General features: G+C 40.3%; 1 long non-coding RNA gene across 1 annotated transcript; it reads right to left on the reverse strand.

The window, feature by feature from the left end:
* Window positions 1–12901: 12901 nt before the first annotated feature.
* On the reverse strand, window positions 12902–15109 carry LOC127377842 (uncharacterized). The gene is made up of 3 exons (XR_007887768.1): window positions 14137–15109; window positions 13640–14031; window positions 12902–13501 (listed from the first exon to the last, which is right to left on the reverse strand). It is a non-coding gene; the product is annotated as an uncharacterized LOC127377842 (long non-coding RNA).
* Between the last annotated feature and the right edge of the window lie 1923 nt (window positions 15110–17032).

The raw sequence follows: 17032 nt of genomic DNA on the forward strand, positions 1-17032 counted from the left end.
TGTTGTGAACTGAGCTATCATCGCAGCACGTCCAGTCTGAAATACCACTTGATGGCCAAGCACACAGCTGATGCGAATTCTCCGCTCCCTCGTGAATTGAACACTACAGTATATGCCAATGTTGTTTTCAATTAAAAAAAACATTTGCACAAAGCAAGCCGATCTACTTTTCCATGTTCATAAGAGCATTAAAATGAGAAAAAAGAATGGGACAAAAAGAAATCAAGGGACATTTAGAATAGATAAAAATGTGCGATTAATTGCGAGTTAACTATGACATTAATGCGATTAATCGCGATTAAATATTTTAATCGTTTAGCAGCACTATTTACAAATAAACTTGCCTTGCCAGACCAATAACGCAAATTACATGGTACATAATTGGTAATAATAAAATAATAAAAAATATAATAATATATAATATATATATTACTATATATATTAATATATATATATAATAATATAAGAAGATATTTACTGTAATTTCCCCCTGGGATTATTAAAGTATTTCTGATTCTGATTCTGATAATGTACAGTGAGGACGCTGTGGTATCTTCCAGCTCTGGCTTTTGCTCTCACACAGTTCTTTGTTAATGCAGAGACACATCAGCCACAGATAGTATCCGTCTGAATCCAGCAGACTCATAACTTGACCTACTTACCACCTCTTGTTTGTCTCAGCTGTGGTTACCGCAGCCCCAGGCTCTGTTCAAGTTCTAGTCCTTTATTGTCATATGTACAATTACAGGGAAGCGGTCGTTGGCAATGAAATTCGTAGATCTCAGGTTCCCTCCAACAGTATGTACAATATGTATGAAGAGAAATCAAAAGTGGAACGAAAAATTTTAAACTGAGACATAAAATAGTGCAGCACTAAAATATAATCTAAATATCTAAATATCTAAATATAAAATAAAATAAAATATCGTTGGACAGGTGACAATTGTGGAAGCCAGGTGAGTAACAGTAAAATATATAAGCTGTAATGTTACAGTTTTGGAGATGTTCTGACCCAGTCGTCTAGCCATCACAATTTGGCCCTTGTCAAAGGCGCTCAAATGCTCACGCTGACCATTTTCCTGCTTCTAACACATCAACTTTGAGGACAAAATGTTCTCTTGCTGCCTAATATATCCCACCCACTGACAGGAGCCATGATAACCAGATAATCAGTGTTATTCACGTCACCTGTCAGTGCTCACAATGTTATGGCTGATTGGTGTATATACACAGTGAGAACAGGTTGTAGACAGGTATGCCTATGTGATGGATGAATTTATACTGTGATGGATAAACAAGTTCTAAACAGGTAAGTAAGCAGGTGGAGCCAGTGCTGTAGAAGATGTATGTATGCATGTACAATACCAATAACTTATGTATGGCAGTAGTGTGATGGTGTCATGAGGGGTGGTGTGTCCTTATCCCTGTTGTTCCTGCAGTCCCCAGTCAGCTCCTTTGTTTAACTGATATTGAGTTAGAGGTTGTTATCCTGGTACCAAGATGTCAGGGCTCTGACTTTATCTCAGTAGGCCCTCTCATTGCCATCGGTGGTCAGAAAATTTGATGATGGTGTTGGAGCTGTGGGTCCCCATACAGACATATGCATGAGCAGGGAATACAGGAGAAGGCTGATCACGCAGCCTTGAGGTGCACCAGTGTAGAGAGTCAGGGGGAAGATGTGGTAGTGCTTATCTACTTATCTATGAACAACATTCTCACACATGTGTTCCTCTGGTCCAGGTGGGAGAGGGCAGTGTGGAGGTCTAGGACAATGGCATTGTCCATTGATTTGTTTGGCTTATACGCAATTTGTACGTGATCCACTGTGTCAGGAAGACAAGAATTTATGAAAGTTTTGACTAACTGCACAAAGAACTGTAAAGACATCTGCCAGTTGATCTGCACACATTTTGAGAACTGCAGCCAGGGATTTCATCAGGTCTTGTCCTTAATCCTTTTGAAGGACCTGCACACATCTGCCCTGGATATTATTAGTTGGCAGGGGTCCTGGGCCTTTTGCACTTCGAACTCTTGGCTTTTTGTTTTTATCCAATTTACACTAATAGTAAGTCAAGCATTTTTGGCCCCATTAGTAGAAAGGATCCAGAAAAAGATCTTGCTGGGGGGGGGGGGATAACTGACCTTTGTTGGGTTTACCATGCATCACTGCGTTACTGTATGGCTGTGTTCTGTATGAGTGTGTCTAATGTAAAATAAAAGAAACTAGAATCCTTTCATGTGCTGGTGGTTGTGTGGGTGGGATGATGTGATGGTGATGGCTCTTCCAAGTGTGGATGCCTGATAGTGGATCTGTGAGTTGGAACAGATGGCCCCAGTTCCACCATGGGCCTGCCATGGATTTGTGGGGAGGTGACATAAGAGTCAGCCAGTGGGCTTGGGCGTTTATTACTGTCAGCAGTAGTGTAGAGAAGCATTCACATCTGCCAGGACTACTGATGTGTGATTGTCATGTTTTTATAATGCTCTTTGTTGTGCAACATGTTGTGGCAAAGGGCAAGGTATTATTTAAAGGCCCAGTTTGTAATATTTAGAAGGATCTAACATTATATTCAGAAATAGATGGCATTCACAACAATCTTGTAAATGTCATTAGGATCACTAGAACAAACTCTTTTTTTCACAGATTATCTGTCTCATATGTTACTGTAAGGATATAGTTACAGTGTCAGGAAATGTGAAAAAAGAAATACTTTACCAAACTTACAATACAATGTTTTTTGTAAAAATTATTGTTAAAATAAGAATCTTTTTATATAAGATGCTGTGACATTTTCTTTTTAGCATCATTGCAACAATATGTTGAAGTAGATGGTAAATGTTTCAGAGAATATTAATAATTATAAGAAGTAATACATGTTTAGAGGCCATTCCCATTCACTGCTTAATATGCATTTGTAACATTAATGGTGGTAAGGAAAAGGAGGAGGAGGAGGAGGAGGTGAGCAATATCAGACAGCGAGCTACCTGTCCCTCCCAGCTGATTGTGGTTGAAAAGATTACACTGTGTGGTCTGAATGGATAAGTGTTCTCATGGCATTTAGCAGAGTTGATAAATTGCAGAGATGATGCCAGGCCAGTAATTACACATGCAGCTTTAAAAACATTGTTTTTTTTTAATCATAAACAGCGGTTACTAGCTGCTAGCTAGGTTACTACAGTAGCCTTCATTATGATACTGTCACACTGGAGAGTATGATACATAGAAAGGTGTTTTTTTTAGAATTTAAAAATAAGAGGGCTGCTATTTTGATCCCCATGAGGCTCAGTTCTATAGAACTTGCTTTTGCAGCCCATAAAACTGCCCCCTGCTGGCCATTAGAAAAAATGCAGGAATGGGACACTTCCACGTTGTCTTCACTTCAAAGCCCTGGACATTTCCCATGCCAGACAACAAAGACTGAACTAACTGTGAATTTTATACATGTATACTCTATGTATAGTACATGAACTATCTCTTTTAGCATCAGTCCATATAAATTTCAGAGTGACTGAACACCAATAGAAATAAAGTCCCAAAAGCTATACATTACTTAGTCCCTCCAGGGTATCGCCTGCTTTGTGGGGGGTTTGTTGTAGCCTAAAATGCCTTATTTCACAGTAGCTTTTCTAAAAACTCATGATTCATGTTCCAATGTATTTAGCTTTTTTTGCACTGAAATTCCATTCATTCCAATGAGAATAAAATCACAACTTGTTTGGTCATGAATGGCTCAATGTTTTGCATTGGGGACTAAAACTACAATGATTGTTCTTGAAGAAGAATTATGGTCATGGACAAAATTCATGGGGATTGGCTGAATTTGCGCCACTAGGTGGCGCTCTCACTATTAGTGAAAATTATCACATAGAAGTGTTCAGGGCGGGACTCTTATCAGACAAGTGAACTTTGGAGCCGATTGGACAATGTACACTCAAGTTATAGCAAATTTGTGTGTTCCGGCGGTACATCAAAATTTGACGCCGCGCTAAAAAGACACGCCAATATCATCAACAACATGTTTGCATTTCCTGACTAAATTTCAGCTGGATCTGATCATCCTGCTAGGAGTAGAACATGGAAGTATCATCGCATAGACGTGTTCAGGGAGGGACATTTATCAAACATGTGAAGTTTCATTGAGATTAGATCATGTACGCAGAAGTTATTCCTCTTTCTTGGCGAGTCGTTGAAATTCCATGCCATGCCACGGGCACGCTGTTTGACGGAATGTCGTAAATAGCACATTTTTTAAATCGTGAATGTCCTTAGATGGGTGTGTCCTCATCTGAAGTCGATCCGATCAATTCCCTAGAAGAAGTTTGTTCAAATAGAACGTGTGCTAATCGCCCAAAATGGCAGCTAAATCCAAAATGGCCAACTTCCTGTTGGGTTTGGGATAAGGCGCCCACTGGATTTTGCCATACTCATAGTGGACCCCTAGAAAATACGAAATTTTCCCCCACAACTGACGCCGCGTTCTAGAGTTTTCGAGCATGTTGAGGCCTCCAAATATGCGTTCGTTTGGGAGAAAAAATAAGAATTCCTTCAATTATAATAGGGCCTTCGCACGGTCAATGCTCGGCCCCTAATAAGAATCGTTTCAATAATAGGTAAGTCAGTGCTTGGGCCCTGATAAAACTTTCATCAGATATTAGGTTATTAGGCTATAATCATATGCAGTATGAAACAAATCGTGCAAGGCCCTATTGTATCTGTAAAGGCTATTATTATTAGGGACTGAGCCAGCGACCGCTGGAGGTCCCTATTGTATTTGCTAGAATTCTTATTCTTACCTATTTTTAGCCCCTTTGACTGCATTTTTGCCCCCCTAAACATATACGAAAATTTGGCTAAGTGGTCAGCCACTTAGTGGCAACAGGAAGTAAGCAGCTATTTCCGGCATTTCAGGGCTTCTATTTTAACTAACTCCTCCTACAGATTTTTTCGGATGACTTCAAATTCAATCACTGCAATCTAGATACGTTGGTGATCAAAAGTTACGCATGACGACGTAGAACAGTCTCCCTCGGCTTCCAGCGATGAGGACTTGGGTGTGGGGTGATGTGGCGTGGTGCGGTAGTCCCGCCCAACGCTATTTTCACATATATATTTTTATAATTTCACATATTCTGTAACACGTCTTCTCAACTTAAGTGTACATGGTCCAATCTCAATGTAACTTCACACGTTTGATAAGAGTCCTTGAACACGTCTACATGACAATATTCAGATATAGTGAGAGCGCCACCTACTGGCAACAGGAAGTAATCGCTGCAATGCTATTATGATCTGATTTCCGAGAAATTTTCATGTTGTGGTCCGCACGTGTTATTACGGCACGTGACACGGCCGCAGCACACCCGAGTTGCGTGGAGTGTGAGGGCCCGTTCATCGCTGCTTGCAGCTTTGATTAGGGATCGAGCACTCAAAGTGCAAGACCCTATTGTTCCTGTTGGAATTATTATTATTAGGGACCGAGCCAGCGACCGCTGGAGGTCCCTATTGTTTTTGCTCGATTTCTTCTTACCTATTATTTTTAGCCCCATTCGACTGCATTTTTGTCCCCCTGAACATATACGAAAACTCAATTTTATTTGGCAAAGTTGTCAGGCCTGGTGAAAATGGGGATAGTCTATGGGTCACTTTCGGGTTGGCCACTAGGTGGCGCTAGTATCATAAAAAATGTGTTTATGCTAATAACTTCTGCATAGTTTGTTGCACATTCAAAATCCTTGTATCCACGCGTTTGGTGAATGGAGCTTAATCTCCCCATATAGGCCACGCCCACTTCCGCCTATTATTTTTCTCCACTAGAGCGCGAAATGTCCATAAACTACTTTTCCGTGTTCCCCCCATGCACTTTGTCCGATTCGCACAACATTTTTCACGTAGCATCTGAGGACCCTCATAATAAAAAAGTGGTTAACAGAATTTTGATATTTCAAAAAACCAGCACGTTATAAAATTAGCACTTCCTGTGGATTTTTCATCAAAAAAGGAAGTGGACCATTTCTCCACATTGGTATGTCCGATTGACACCAAACTTGGGTCCATAGTTCCACATGTCTTCCTTAAGCATCGTGCACAATTTCAGGCCATTGCCACTAGGTGGCGCTCTTTAAAATGAAGAAGTTTACATCTCTACAACGGTATGTGTGATTGAAATGAAACTTAGTACGATGCTTCCCCATGGCTCCCTGAGGCTCGCTAAAAAATGTGTGAACAATCCGCCACTAGGTGGTGCTCTTTTGGCATGATAAATCACTGTGCGGAGACCGTAATAGGTATGAATATGAAATTCACAGGGCACGTATAGAGTGGTGCCTGAAGCTCACATACCAAAAATCGTGTTCGTCGTGTTTGTAGCGCCCCCTACAGGATAAAAAACAGCAGCCCCGGCGCCACGTTTCACCAATATGTACGAAACTCGGTAGGCACGTGTAACATGCTGGGACGTACAAAAAAGCCTCTTGGAGCCCTACCTGAAACCCCACAGAAAGTCGGCCATTTTGATTTAAATTTTCACTTTCGGCGATCTTTTCGCGTTTTATTTGAACGAACTCCTCCAAGGGAATTTATCGGATCTGCTTCAAAATCTGTGAGTACAATCAAAAAATGGTTCTGATTAAAAGTTGTGCTTTTTGTGCATGTACGTTGAAGGGCGTGTCCGTGGCGTGCCCTCAAATTTGGCCATAGTGAATTCCGTGCGCATTTTCGGTGAATTTTTCGCCTTGTATTTGAACGAACTACTCCTAGGGAATTTATCGGATCTACTTCAAAATTGGTCAGTACAGTCAAAAAATGTTGCTGATTAAAAGTTGTGCTATTTGTGCATATACGTTGAAAGGGGTGTCCGTGGCGTGCCCTCAAAGTTGGCGATGGTGAATTCCGTGCGCATTTCCGGTGATTTTTCGCGTTTATGTTTGTGTGGAGTGCGAGGTCCCGCCCAACGCTGCTTGCAGCTTTAATTACTATTATTATTACTACAGATACGATTATTACTATCCTCATCTCCGCTTAAAATAAAAGTGATGTGGTACAACGGCCAGTGTAAACAGAGTGTAAGGTGCCTTTCTAGTCCCCTGACCACTCAAAGCACTTTAACACACAGGCCATCAAACAGATGCTCAAGGATACTTTGAAATGTGGCAGGAGAAACTGGGGATCGAACCAACATCCTTACGATTAGGGGACGACCTGCTCTGCCTCTGCACCACAGCCGCCACACAGTGTGTGAGATTGTGTGTTGCAGGAACCCACAGTAGCGTAGAAACCTGCTACATATTCTATTATATATCATGTTTGCTGTATATACAGCTGTGCTGTGTAAGGGAGCTCCTCTGAAGTAGACAAAAAAAAAGATTAGAGATTAGATCAGAGCACAAGCAGCTATTGGCTGTTTGAGTGGAGGCAGCGCTGACAGTGTGGATGTAAGACACCAGCTCTTACAACCAGAGACCATAGTTGTGGTAGCTGGAGTCAGAGCTGAGGGTGCTCAGATATTTTAGGGAGGGAGTTCATCAAAAGTCCAACCCAAGCGAAAAAAAAAATAACTTTATTGTATTTCAAGTATATTTATATTTCCGATAGTATGTTGAAAATGTACTTACACAAATTGTACTTTTTGTAAACATATAAAAAGTATACTAGCATCACGCTTTCACGCTAACACTTTTAACACACTTTAAAATAATTATACTATATTACACTTTATAGAAATATATTATACTAAAGTGTACTTTAAGTGAAAGTTATGTGTACTTTCAAAATTGTCATTGTAACATACACTGAAAGCATATTTTTAAAGTTTTTAAGTTACATTTGAGTCTAATTATGAAGTGAAGTTATTCACGCTAGTATTTCAGGACATTCTTTTAGAAAGTGTTCAATTGTATTTCTATGAAAATGCACTTAAACCCATTTATGAAATGTTATGCTGCGCACAGATAGCAATTATTGCAGCTGTTCTGTAATGTTTAATCAGTTTGGCAAAAATACATTATACACAAAATGACATTAAACAAAACATTAAATGCACACTTCAAAAGTACAGGTGCACAAAAAATGTGTGTTCTGCTGAAAAGCAAGTGGTTTAAAGTTTGTGCAGTGCTACATTATGATTTAACAGATAGCATCACCCATATTGCAACAGACAAGTTAATACTGGCTAAATTATAAGCAAAAAAATTAAATTCACTCACACTGTATTAACATTGTCACAAGTGTTCAAAAAAGAACATTTCATTGGTATTGTTTAATGGAGAAAAAGCAGGGTTACTGCAAACAAGACCAATTGGAAAGTGTACAGATCAAAAAGTCGCTGACAGTATTCATGCGTATAGGACTGATATGTAGAGGTCGGTTTGGTGTTGATGTCCGTAAAGTAGTAGCTCCCCAAGAATTTCAGTCTCTCTCAACATTGTTGGGAAGTGGAATGACATACATTTTGTCCTTGGACTTAACCATTACACATTTACACTCAAGTGACTGGGGATGCACGGCAAATACATTATGAGTGTGAGACACCTCATTTATAAATGTGGAAGATATATTTAACTGAGCATCTCTACACACCTTTCCTCCACTCTTGGCAAGCTCTTTTGCTAAAATACAGAAGTTGGTGGATGTGGATGAGGCCCCATCATCAGATGTAAAAGCCACCAGCGTCATAACTTCACAGAATGTTCCATCATTTAACTGTACAACTGAATTATTTCTCTTTTTAAGAGTTGTGTTATTATATGAATAATAAACCACACTGCTACAAATGAAACGGTCATAAAATAAACCTGAATGAACTGTCACTCCTATTAAACTTTCAGTAGCCATCCTCTGCAACACAGATGTGCTAACTTTCTTTGGGCAGCCAAAACCTCTGACGTTATGTTTAAACTCCTTTGATTTCTTTCTTAAGCCAGAGGTACTTTGAAGTTTGTCAAAAAATGTCTTTATGCTGTCATTAGCATTTGCCATTGTAGTCCCTGCTTTTTTTGAGAGACCCCTCCACCGAAGGAATCTATTCACTATTTGTGTTGGCACATGTTGTTCCACTGAAAAACCTAAGCAAAGTCAAATGGAAATGTGGATGTTGCCCACAGTGGTCCCCAGTTACGCACGCCTGCTGCCAATTGCATTAATAAATGCACATTAAAAGAAGCATTAGCAGCACCATACAGTTTCAAAAACAAAAATGACCTCCACTCAGATGCTTTCCAGAATTTTCTGTCCTTCACTGATCTTGGTGCCCTTGTGACCTCCACAGGTGGGTTAATGGCCAGCAATTCCTGGTCTATATCACTGACCTTGCCGCCCAAGTACCAGTCTTCATTATGGTGCTTACTGTCTAGCCACAGAGATGTAATCTGTTTAGTGACACCCAGGCAGACACTGTGTTGGTACTCAGGAATGAATCCAGTGATCATCTTGAAGCTCTCAAGTTCCATCAAAGGGGATGGGCCTTTCACACCCATTACTGGATTAGCAGGTGTTCGTAAAGGTGGTTCTGGGGTTTCCCAGACATATGGACCACCACCAGTGTGAAGGCAGAAGTCACATCCATATTTGCCATTGAACTGTGTTGTGTTTCTCAGGAGGGGGCGGGCAACTGAATTCCAGTCTGTTCCAGTTCCTTGAGCTCTGCCACAAAAGCAGTTAAAAATGTGATCATAGTTGGCTTGCTTTTACCAAACCATAAGCATGGTATACATATGTTGGCTTAGCGATCTTTTGGTGACAGCTCTATGATTTGACACTGAAAATTATTGCTGTTGAAAACCGGAATTCCATCACAATTCCACATAACTGATATGTCATCAGCCCCTATTTGTCCACTGATTAAAAGTTGTGCTATTTGTGCATGTACGTTGAAGGGTGTGTCCGTGGCGTGCCCTCAAAGTTGGCCATAGTTAATTTGTTTCATTCATTTTCATGTTGTGGTCCGTACGTGTAACGACGGCACGTGACGCGGCCGCAGCACGCCCCAAGTTGCGTGGAGTGCGAGGTCCCGCTCAACGCTGCTTGCAGCTTTAATTTATCTTGAAATAGGGGGGCCATTCGTCCGGTTTTTAAATGCCCTGTCCGGCTGCAGGTGCAGCCTTAAGTCCCCTGTGTATGCAGAGTGTCCTCCTTTTTGATGTGAAGGAAATGGCCACCCTATCTTGAAATGTTTCACTTCATAATGTTATACAGAATACAGCATTAGTCAGGCGGGAGAGTAAAATTAAAATTTTCGTTGTAGCCCACAGCATTTCACCAACTGTTTTTTCTCTTTACCTGGTTCGGTTGAAGTTTTCTGTATTTTGTTGTTCTTGGCGTCTCTGGGTTAGGCTGGCTATTTCCTTCACATCAAAAAGAGGACACTTTGCATACACGGGGACAGCAAGCAGATATTTGTTTGGTATGATCCGGTTTTAAATTTTAATGTTTTTCCACCAGATTACATAAAGGGGCATACACATACCACATAGCTAATAATAAATATACAAAATACAGCTCATGACAACGTGGCCTTCCAATTCAGATTACATAGGTCTAATAAACATCATACAGAAACTGTTCTTAATGTTTTATCTGGATAGATAAAGGGTAAAAAAAAATGCAGCACCTTCTGATGAACATTTTCAGAATTTCAGTCCAACAACCAACGTTAGCTCACGTTAGTTCTCTGTCATGAGGGCTTGATTGACAGCCTGGTGGTAGCCAATGCGGTGATGGAGTGGCGAATCAACACATGGCTCATTTGAATATTAGAATGAGCCATGTGTTGATAGGTCAGGACACAAAAATGTAACCAATGAAATTACTTATTTTGACACAGCTTTATAGCCAATAAATATTAAACTAACGAGGTAATGTGTCAAAAGGCGGACCTTTTTAGTTATTTTCTCAAAAGGAGGACAAATGAATGTCCCCTGCAGCCGGACAGGGCACTGTCCGACCTAAAGCCGGATGGATGGCCACCCTAGGTTGAGTCTCGTCAGAATTCAAATGTCTCTTCAAGTTTCGTTTTGCTGGCATGATGATTTTGTATAGTAACTGTATTATGACAGTGTCTGACCAATCAAGAGCATCAGTTTTGTTTTTCACTTTCAGCCAATCAGAGCTGCGGACGTTCTCATCCGACATCAGTTGCATCTGAGCGAGGTCACGTCAGTCGCGTGAAAGCAGGTTTGTAGGTTAGGAGGATACAATGTTCAAATTCGCCGTCTACTACTTATTTGATAAAACACTTAAAGTGGAAAGTACATGGCTCATTCTTGGTAGCGACCAGTTCATCCAAGTGGCATCCCAGCCGGACCTTGATGACGACGCGAACTGGATTGAAATAAAATGGCCCACAAGAAAAGAACCAAACAGGACGGTGCCTGCTAAGGTGCTGTTATTTGGAGGCAAGTATGGAGCACGGTAATGGGTAATAGGTATTCTGAAAAGGTCTTGACAAAATTCAAATCATTTACCTAAGTAAAAAAAACAAAAAAACAGTTAAGCAATGCTAAAATTCTCCATTACAAATAATGCATGGAAAAACCCACTCAAGTTAAAGTGCATAATTATGTGCAGTAAAATGTAGCTAATCTATCAAAGTTAATGTATTGATTTGCTCCCTCTGATTGATTTTTATATATGACAACATTAGATGAATAATACTGAAACATCTCGATGTAGCAGTATTTTGTTCAACTACTGCATGCATTTTTATGCACAGAGACATCAAATATGCTATATCTGAGGGGTGGTGAGATAATTAAGGGAACTTTAAATAAGAAAACATCTAAAATGTGAACTTGATTACACAAAGCTTTCTGTAGGACGCCAACATTTTTACGTCATACAGATTTTTGACAGGTGTTGTGGAAATTTCTCTGCTGCTGGTGAAGAATAAAATAGAGAACTTCTGTCGGCCGACACAGTTTTATTTTCTTTGCAAAGAAAAGGTCAATCAACACACGAGCAGTCAAAGATGAAGAAAGACCCCGAACATGGGGAGATCTAAACATTTATACCTGAGGACCACCTCTTTCACACCCCTTTGTCTGCTGTAGGGGTCTGGCCCTCCAGGAAGTGCTTTCCCACCCCTCTGCCCACTGCAGGCATCGGGGCCGACCCCCTGCTGGTGTGTTTTACATATGAGGTGTCCTGCAGGATCTTGCATTCAGGTGCAAAGCCAAGATCAGACATCACAATCTACAAAACACAAAAGGACCTGGCATCTTGTGTTAGGAAGGGGGAGGTTGGGCATCTGCAGTGGCTGAAACATAGAAACTGAATCTACCATTACACAGGCAAAGCAAACCAGGATTAAAGAGGCAGCCAGGGACCATGTGTTACAAAACCTGAAGACTTCCCTGTCTCTTCTTTCTTGAGCAGGGGGCTACAAAGTTTACAACAGCAAAAACTGTGGTGTCCCTCAGACACTTCACTAAAAGGTCTTGATTTGAGGAATATTGGACAAAAGCTTTTAGTCCTGTGAATCACCTATTTTGCATGTTTCTTTGTGTTAATTATTAAGGTAGTTTGTCCATTTTAGTTTTTAAAAACTACAAATTTAGTTAATGCCAACATCAACTACTGTGTTATATATTTTTTTCTAATTAAATATTGTAATTTGAAGTACAACTCAAATTTCAGGATATAACTAATAATTTTCCTACTTTTACCATATAAACGTTTTTCTTCAGGGAAAGCGAGCAAGGATTAACAAGGCAGCAAGACGTGTGCTTTTACTCCTGGCATCCAGTCCAAGTTCTGATGACGCCACCTACATAAGAAGTCCACAACGGCATGTCATTGTAAGTCATACTTCTTTCCCAGCTATTGTGTACTCTCAGACAAAAATTCTTTCTCTGTTGTATTGCTTTTCACAGCTATTTTCTCTTTTCACTTTATAAAGTTTCAAGACCATGCTTCAGATGAAGAGTTGGGTTTCTCCTCAGCCCAGAGAAGGGCAAGTACATTTATATTGAATATTATATTATTATGGTAAAATTATATTATATTGAATGAAAAGGTCAGGCAAAGGTCAGAGATCTTACACCCAACTGCATGGAAAACTTAATCTCACATATCTTGTTTTCACATATAAACTCCTTTTGGTCATGTGCATGCCAACTAAGCATAATGTATTTCATTTACTTTTATTTAATATATTCAACAATATAATCATTTTCAAACACCTTTCATTAATGTTTTGTCCCACACGTTAGTGTGGATTAGAAGAGTGTCCTTTAAACATACTGTATTTCCTTTGAGAAATAAAGTATAGAAGTCAAAAGCATGCGCATGCACACGTGTGTGTCTAAAAATATTCTCACTAATAACAAATAAGGGCTGATAATAATAAAAAACTATTTATATAGTACCTTTTAGAACAGCATTTATTATAATTACAATCATAAATCTTTATTGCCCTACAAAGTGTGCACAGGATTGGATCACAGCAGTCAGATTGTCATACACAGATCAGTCAGTCAGCATGACAGCTGGACAAACTGTAGTGTTTGTCTGTTGTGTTTATTGGGATCCAGAAAAACAAGCATAAAATATTCACAATCTCTAACATACAAAATGAACACAACATTATATCTGCCGCTATTTCATCCCACGATTCCTCACATCAGGTTCTGTAAATGTCTATTGTACCTTAATGAAGTTTAATGTGATTCTAATCCTCTCATTCTCTCTTGAAGAAGCTGACGGATAATAATACTGGTCATGGCATGGCACTTGGAATGAATGAAATCATGTCATCCCTTCACGATGGGTGTTAGGATTAGAATTAGAGGGGTTGACATGTCAGAACACATTATGTTTATTAAACAATGATTCAGGGTGTTTCCACATTATTTATTGTCCTGTATTGAGCTTAAGTACCATTACTTTTGCTAACTAACAAACCAAATGTTTTCCCACTTATTATTACTTTCATCTAGACCTGCCAAAAATGATTAAATTAATGAGGGAGTGTGTGGAGTGTGTCCGGGCATTGATGTCCTCGTTTAGGGGGACCCCTTCATCTGCAGCGTCATCATATTCTGTGGACAGTGAAATTGAAATGGTATGTTATAATTGAGGGATGAACGTATGTATTCATTACTTGACAGTTCATTCATAAAGAATTCTATATTTGCACTATGGACCTTTTGTCTTTGGCAGCATCATCTTGTTGGTAATTGGGTCAGCAATAAAGTGATGGGATTTAATAGGTTATATGTTTCACAAATCAGTCATATGAATTATCTTGCTGTCAGTGGGAACTTCAACACCAATTCAATTCAATTCAATTCAATTTTATTTGTATAGCGCCAATTCATAACAGAAGTTATCTCAGGACACTTTTCAAATAGAGCAGGTCTAGACCGAACTCTTTAACATTAATTACAGAGACCCAACAGTACCACCATGAGCAAGCACTTGGCGACAAGGGCAAGGAAAAACTGCCTGTTAAAAGGCAGAAACCTAGGACAGATCCTCCGGCTCTAGGTGGGTGGTCGTCTGTCTCGACCAGTTGGGGTGAGAGAGAGAGAGAGAGAGAGAGAGAGAGAGAGAGAGAGAGAGAGAGAGAGAGAGAGCGACAGACAGACAGGTGCACAGCAACAACAGTATTGGCAATGGCAGTCAAGCAGGACCATGGCAGGAGGCTCCACCAGGATCCATGAGAACCTGCGAGACGAGAAAGCACAAGAACTCCGGGGAAGAAGTGGAGTTAGTAACATGCATTAAAGGGACATGAATGAGTGCAGAAAGAGAGAGGAAGAGAGTAGCTCAGTGCACCATGGGAAATCCCCCGATAGTCTAGGCCTATAGCAGCATAACTAAGGGATGGTTCAGGACTCACCTGATCCAGGCCTAACTATAAGCTTTATCAAAGAGGAATGTCTTAAGCCTACTCTTGAAAGTGGTGAGGGTGTCTGCCTCCCGAACCACAACTGGAAGCTGGTTCCACAGGAGAGGAGCTTGGTAACTGAAGGCTCTGGCTCCTGTTCTACTTTTAGAGACTATAGGAACCACAAGTAGCCCAGCATTCAGAGAACGTAGTGTTCTAGTGGGGTAATAGGGTACTATGAGCTCTTTAAGATATGAAGGGGCCTGACCATGAAGAGCTTTATAGGTGAGGAGGAGTATTTTAAATTCAATTCTACATTTTATAGGGAGCCAATGCAGAGTAGCTAGTACAGGAGAGATGTGATCTCTTTTTCTAGTTCCGTCAGTACTCGTGCTGCAGCGTTCTGACCACTGGTCATAGCACTCCCTAGTGGTCTATATATACTAGCAGTGTTTCCAAGTAAAGATTGAATTAACATTTTTTAATGTTTGGATAATGTCTGTTCATTCCTCATAAGTAGGGAGAGATAATCTGTCCAATTTATCCTCTCTTTCTCTCCCATGCAGCACCCCTTGGCAGGCAGCACAGTCACAGTTTCAAAGAGGGCCTTCCTGCGGCTGAATAGATCTTGCATGACCTGGGTTTTTTTTTCCTGAATGAGAGGTATCTCTAACTCTGTGTCAGTCACCATGGTAACTGACTCTGGGAACCTAACCTACTCGCTGGCAGATTTACTTGAAGAAACCCTGAGTCTAACAGAGCTGTCTGACAGGGCCTGTCCTTTCCTTCTCAGTAGCATCATGTTGAAGCAGAAATAATTCACATAGTTTTACAACAGGGGGATTATTTAGATTTGTTTAGATGAGCTCTCATTCCCTGAGCCGAACGGTACCACTTCTCATCAGTCCGTCATTTATCTGAACAATATTCTCAGTCCGGCTGCTCATCGAATATCAGGCTACACGTCACCGCTGACATGCTCTCAGATCTGGACCTCTTCATTTTTATCACTTTGCAGGTTAATCAGTCACCTTCCAGCAGTCAGAAAAAGAGGAATCATTCACATTTTATTGGGCTTTCTTTTTTTTCCCCCACAGAGAGCTACAAAAGTAGGCTAACCATCAGCCTGCATTGCCTCCAACAACGCAATTTCAAAGTACATGTTTCTAATTTGCTGCCGCATTTAGGATAATATTTTCTTCTAGTACTATCTGTAGATAAAAGTGTGTGTCTGCCTCCTGGGTCCTGGGGATGAGTGACGCCCTCAGCCTCTGGTCACCCAGCAACCTGACTCAGGACCAGCTCCCCTGCCTCTGTCAGACGTGGTGGAAGTGGAGGTGACCACCACCTCTGCCTTCTTCCACAAGTTCATTTACTCAGCAGGATGTTAGGAGACAGGATGTGTGTTAATCAGTAGGTATCTATTGGTGGTAAAAGCTGCTACAAGCTGAAATATCCACTGAATAAACTTTTACCTTGTTTAATATGCAGAATATGAATAAAACCAGAGTGAGGAGCAATCATGAGACTGTTTTTATAGCCTATATTCATAGTAGAAGTAATAGTTTCACTTCACAGGTTAAGTCAACTCAGAGTTCAGGGTTAGGCTTCGAGTTTGTTGAACCTCCTTTCTGGAGTATTCATAGTATTCAAAATACTATGAATATGCTGCGTGACTTACATTATCTCTTGTCTATTCGGTCAACAGACGCTGTTCTTCTGGAGTTTCCACAGACAAGTGTCTCTGATGTGCGCGCGGCCATCAGACGAAAGTGTAACAATGAGCAGTTCAGCCAAAACAAGGGAACATAATGTGTGGTGTGTGTTTCTGTATGGTGGGAGGGGTTAGGCGTGCAATAATAAGGAATGTTGTTTTTCATTGTTCACTATTTCTCAGTGTTCTGTAAAATTTATTGTAATGTTTGGTCTGCTGCCTGAAATGGACCTATTTCTACAAGGTGTATTAAAGTACCAATATTTGAAAATGTTTAAAAGCCATAATGTAAATGTTCATACATTTGTTGTATAAATGTTAAGAGATAGTACAAGTTTTTTGTATTTACAATGTACTATTCTAATTGGGATATGGTACAAATACATTAAAGTATATTTTTTCACCTGGAAGTAGTCCCACAAGTCTTTCAGCCTTTAGTATCCTAGTAATACATTTGCAAGTATGTGCAAGGTAGAAAGTAATATAGCAAAGTAAT

The sequence above is a fragment of the Dicentrarchus labrax genome, unplaced genomic scaffold (assembly GCF_905237075.1).
Source record: "Dicentrarchus labrax unplaced genomic scaffold, dlabrax2021, whole genome shotgun sequence".
Taxonomy (NCBI): Eukaryota; Metazoa; Chordata; class Actinopteri; family Moronidae; genus Dicentrarchus; species Dicentrarchus labrax.